The 6000-nt window shown below is 43.0% G+C and overlaps 1 protein-coding gene across 2 annotated transcripts in view; it reads right to left on the reverse strand.

Annotated features, from left to right (window-relative positions):
- Positions 1–3911, reverse strand: part of LAMB4 (laminin subunit beta 4) — a 58309-nt gene extending 54398 nt beyond the window's left edge. For both annotated transcript variants that reach the window (XM_081958648.1, XM_081958649.1), the window contains exon 1: positions 3806–3911. The gene's annotated coding sequence lies outside the window, so the exon portion shown is untranslated. The remainder of the gene's footprint in view (positions 1–3805) is intronic.
- Positions 3912–6000: the final 2089 nt, after the last annotated feature.

Raw genomic sequence — 6000 nt, forward strand, 5'->3', positions numbered from 1 at the left:
GAACTGGGTTTGGCTAGTCTAGAGAAAAGAAGGACTAGGGGTGACATGTGTTCCAATATTTGAGGGGCTACCCCAAAGAAGAAAGAATCAAATTATTCTCCAAAGCACCGGGGTGGGGGTGGGGGTGGGAGCAGGAGAAGAAACAATGGTTGGAAACTAACCAAAGAGAGAAGCAACCTGGAATGAGGGAGGAATTTCCATCAGTGAGGACAATCAACCAGTGGAATAGCTTGCCTTTAGAAATCATGGGCACTCCATTACTGGAAGTTTTAAAGAAGAAACTAGATAGCCACTTATCTGAAATAGTATAGGTTTTCCTGCTTGAGCGGGGGACTGGACTAGAAGACCTCCAAGGTCCCTTCCAGCTCCTATTCTATTCCATTCCATTCCATTCCATTCTCTATTCATTCCATATTCTATTCTATTCTACTCGACTTGACTCGCCTCGACTCTATTCCATGTTCTGTTCTGTTCTGTATGTTCTATTCTATTCTATTCCATTCCATTCCATTCTCTATTCATTCCATATTCTATTCCATTGCATTTTCTATTCTATTCTATTTTATTCTACTCTACTCTACTCTACTCTACTCCATGTTCTGTTCTGTTCTCTTCTATTCCATTCCACTCCATTCCATTCCATTCTCTATTCATTCCATATCCTATCCTATCCTATCCTATTCTATTCCATTCCATATTCTATTCTATTCTACTCTACTCTACTCTACTCTACTCTACTCTACTCTATTCCATGTTCTGTTCTGTTCTGTTCTATTCCATTCCATTCCACTCCATTCCATTCTCTATTCATTCCATATTCTATCCTATCCTATCCTATCCTATCCTATCCTATCCTATCCTATCCTATCCTATCCTACTCTACTCTACTCTACTCTACTCTACTCTACTCCATGTTCTGTTCTGTTCTCTTCTATTCCATTCCACTCCATTCCATTCCATTCTCTATTCATTCCATATCCTATCCTATCCTATCCTATCCTATCCTATCCTATCCTATTCCATTCCATATTCTATTCTATTCTATTCTATTCTATTCTATTCTACTCTACTCTACTCTACTCTATTCCATGTTCTGTTCTGTTCTGTTCTATTCCATTCCATTCCACTCCACTCCATTCCATTCCATTCCATTCTCTATTCATTCCATATTCTATCCTATCCTATCCTATCCTATCCTACTCTACTCTACTCTACTCTACTCTACTCTACTCTACTCTACTCTATTCTATGTTCTGTTCTGTTCTATTCTGTTCTATTCTATTCTATTCTATTCTATTCTATTCCATTCCATTCTCTATTCATTCCATATTCTGTTCTGTTCTAAAGTCTTGCCATCGCTTTGTTTGAGTTTCGGGGAAGAAAAGAAAAGCCCCCTTCATGTTAGTGCTTCCCAAGATCAAAAACAATGTTTGCATTCTACTCAAACCTAGTATGTCATGATGCAATTACAGATTAAACAGAAAAAGAAAGAAACACCGATATTTCAATGCCCTGTAAACTCATATACCATGAAAACAATTCCATTCTCAAAAAGATTATCTGAGGAAATGCCCTCAGTTCTGGAAATCTCTGTCTCACACGACATAACTGTTAGGCATTTCTAAGTTTTATTTCTGCTTCGCTTATTTATGAATTACCAGCTGATTACCCGGCGTTGCCCGGGGAATTTATTTATAGGGGGAAAATGTCTGGACCAATCATAATTTCTAATGTTGATTTTTCCCCTTACCAGAGGGAGCCCCCTTGTGGAGTACTGTGAAGACATTACCATGGCAACTCCACTACACTGTACAGTAGAAGCCATTTTAAGGCACAACAGGCTGTATCTTAACAGAACACACACGCCAAGGTGTTTGAGGGGTGTCTTACCCCCACAGTATTTGTTTCCAGAGAGCAAGTCATCTGTGTACCAAGGTTGGTTGAAATTGCTCGAGGCGTTCCAGAGTTATGCTGGAACACCCACCCACACTTTTATATAGAGAGATTAAATTGAGCGTGCCACAGTTATTTAAAAAAACATCTGATGGATTAAAGAGATATATTTGAAATAATAAGGAAGTAAACGTCTCTTCAGGCATGTGTAGACGTGAGACAATGAGAAAACAATTATGTGATTTTTTTTTTATTAATACACGTCTGCTAAAGTCAATCGTTTCGAGAAGAATGTTTCCAGCTTTGTTTTGATATAGATATCAAGGAGAAAGAGAGAAAATTCGGTATCAAAGGACATAAATCCTTCGCGATAGTTTAGCTTTCTGTAACTTCATACCCTTCCACGTACGTTGGACTAACTCCTAACGCCTCCTGCTAACGTGATGCTTGGATTACAATAACTGAAGTCCAGAGGACTTGAGAAGGCCCCCCGAGAAACCTGCACTCTTCGTTGTTTCTGACCCAATGAGGACATCATGTTCAATCACTTTTGAAAGCTCAGAGTCGAGCTTGAAACGATGGGTTTAGTGGTTTTTTAGAAGAGCACAGAGAACAAGGCAGCTTATGACAGCTCTACGTATTGCATGTTCTCAAAGGTTATGTCAAGCGATATCTCTAACAAATAAGAATTCTCAAGGGATCGAGATAGCAAGATTTCCTTCCTTCCCACTTTTCCTCCCTTGCTCCCTCCCCCTTTCCTCTCCTCTCCTCTTCCTTCCCACCTTCCCAATTTTCCTCCCTCCCCCTTCTTTTCTTTCTCTCTTTCCTTTCCTTGACGCTCCTTCCTTCCCTCCTTCCCTCCCCCTTTCCTTTCTTCTCACTCCTTCCTTTCTTCCCACCTTCCCAATTTTCCTTCCTTTCTCCCCCTCCCCTTTCCTTTCCTCTTCCTTCCCAATTTTCCTCCCTCCCACTTTCCTTCTTTTCTTTCCTTCCTTTCCTTCACGCTCCTTCCTTCCCTCCTTCCTTTCCACTTTTCCTCCATTCCCCCTCCCCCTTTCCTTTCTTCTCGCTCCTTCCTTCCTACCTTCCCAATTTTCCTTCCTCTCTCCCTCCCCCTTTCCTTTTCTTTCTTTCCTTTCCTTTCCTCACGCTCCTTCCTTCCCACTTTTCCTCCCTTCCTTCCTTCTCCCTCCCAGTCCTCTCCTCTTCCTTCCCACCTTCCCAATTTTCCTCCCTCCCCCTTCTTCTTTTCTTTCTTTCTTTCCTTTCCTTTCCTTTCCTTCACGCTCCTTCCTTCCCACTTTCCCTCCGTTCTCCCTCCCTCCCCCTTTCCTTTCTTCTCACTCCTTCCTTTCTTCCCACCTTCCCAATTTTCCTTCCTCTCTCCCCCTCCCCCTTTCTTTCTTTCCTTTCCTTCAGGCTCCTTCCTTCCCAGTTTTCCTCCCTTCCTCCCTTCTCCTTCCCCATCCTCTCCTCTCACTCCTTCCTTCCTTCCCACCTTCCCAATTTTCCTCCCTCTCTCCCTCCCTCTTTCCTTTCTTACCTTTCCTTCACACTCCTTCCTTCACACTTTTCCTCCTTTCCTCCCCCTTTCCTTTTCCTTCCTTCTTTCCTTCCTTCTGTCCATCCTTCTTTTCTTTCTTTCTTTTTTTTCCCTTCCCCCTTTTCTTTTTTGATCCAGCACCAGGTCGATGCTCACCACAACTTTAGCAAGTGAAATCTATCAACTGTAAAAATGATTTATTACTCCGCACTGTGAGCTAAGATTTACATTAAGATCTCTGACTCCTGATACATGGAAAGCAGCAAAAGCAAGGAACAGATTGCCCAGGTACCCAGCTATCGTGCAGAGATCACCAGACAGCCCTTATTCCTACCATCGAAGAATTCCCAACCACCTCAACCGTCTTACCTGTCCTTCGACTTATAAGCGATTCTGGAAACAGAACCAGCCAACTGAAAACAGAGAATTAAAGTCGTACCTCCGAGTTGGAAGGCAACAATGAGAATGTTTTCCCTTCGGGCACTTGGGTGTAGATGAAAATGAGTTTAAAATCTGCCAAAAAGATGATTTGTTAAGCCGTGCTGCCTGATGCATTTGTAGTTGCAACGGAACCTGATGTTTGCCAAACACACACACACACACACACACACACACACACCTTGAGAGGTGAAATCCAGCAATGCATGTACTTCGCTCTCAGACAAATAGCAACCAATCCGTTTCTTGAACGGCAAAGGATATCGTGATAAAACCACAGCCACCTCATCGATATGTCTCCGTCAATGTGCCGCTGTTGCTATTTCTCTCTTTGGGCACAATGAGAATATATCAGCTGAACAAAACTCCGCATTGGCGACAGGAAGGCATCCGGCCATTCAAACACTCTGCTAGCTGCATTCAGTTTCCCAGATTCTGCCCCACAATGGACTATGGGGTCGTTAAACAATGATGAATGTGCTGCTGTTACGGAGGGAGGACACCAAATGTGGGAAGCTACCACCATAGGTGACCTTCTTAGCTCCGTTGTGGCCTACAACACGGTGTATTTCCAACTCTGCTTCGTTTTATTAGGTACTGCATATTTGAGAGCGGTACGTTACATCTTACACTGTATTGATCTGAGGTTGTGGAAGGAGCCATTAAGGGGAAGATAAGTGGAACATTTTAGCAGTATCCCCATGTTTATTGCAATGATCACAATGCATCTTTTATTAAGGTTTTATTTTATTATATAAAGTACAAAGAAGAGAAGAAAAAAATAGGAAATTAAGGGAAGGAAGGGAAATGGTGTGAGAAAAAGAAAGAAAAGGGACATTGACTTCCAATTCTTCTTAGCACCGTTCAGGACAAACACACTTCCAACCTCAACTTTTTGCTTTTACACATTAATATATAGATCACGGATTGACGGTGCATCTTTATTATCTGGATTAATACACATGTCTCTGTGTTTGTGAGTATATGTGTCCATGCATATCTGCTGTTTTGGACCCCATTATAACTTTCCCCCTCAAGAAACACTGAGCAAATCCATTTATTTACAATATTAAGGGGAAATATTAAACTTATGACTGTGATAAATACATTAAATGCCTTTATTTAATAGAAAAATAATTTAATTGTCATAAAGTATGCCCTTTCTTTCTCCCCCTTTTATCTTTCACTCTCCTCCACTCTCCTCCCTCCCTCCCCTTTCTCCTTTTTTTCCTTCCTTCCTTCCTTCCTCCCTCTTTTATTCCCTTTCTCATTTTCCTTCCTGGTGGCAGAACGGTTAAAGTGCCTTCCTCCCTCCCTTCCTCTCTCCCTCCCTCCCTTCCTCTTTTATTCCCTTTCTCATTCTCCTTCCTGGTTGCACAGTGGTTAAAGTGCCTTCCTTCCTCCCTCCCTCCCATCCTTCCTCTCTCCCTCCCTCCCTCCCTTCCTCTTTTATTCCCTTTCTCATTCTCCTTCCTGGTTGCACAGTGGTTAGAGTGACTTCCTTCCTTCCTTCCTTCATCCCTTCCTTCCTCTTCTCTTCCTCCTTTCTTTCCTTTTTACCTTCCTTCCTCTCTTATTCTCTTTCTCATTCTCCTTCCTGGTGGCAGAGCGGTTAAAGTGCCTTCCTGCCTTCCTGCCTTCCTTCCTTCCTTCCTTCCTTCCTTCCTTCCTTCCTTCCTTCCTTCCTTCCCTTTATTCCCTTCCTTCCCTTTCTCATTCTCCTTCCTGCTTGCCCAGTGGTTAGAGTGCCTTCCTTCCTTCCTCCCGCCCCCTTTCCTTTCCTTCCCTTCCCTTCCTCCTTCCTTTCCTTCTTACTATCCTTCCACTCTTATTTCCTTTCTCATTCTCCTTCCTGGTGGCACAGTGGTTAGAATGCCTTCCACCCTCCCTCCCTCCCCTTCCTCCTTTTTTCCTTCTTTCCTTCCTTCTTTCCTTCCCCCCTCCCTCCCTCCCCTTTCCATTTTTCCTTCTGAAGTACAACTTCCCCCCTGTCTTCCCCAGTCCCTCCACTGAAGTATAGCAAGTCCAGTGGCACATGGTATCAGTTCTCATCTCCGTCTCTGCAAGAAGCAATGCGGCTTCCAACTTTAATGCGCAATCGCAGAGTTTCAATAAAGGGGCACTTT

Source organism: Natrix helvetica (assembly GCF_964273705.1).
Source record: "Natrix helvetica genome assembly, chromosome: 6".
Lineage (NCBI taxonomy): Eukaryota > Metazoa > Chordata > Lepidosauria > Squamata > Natricidae > Natrix > Natrix helvetica.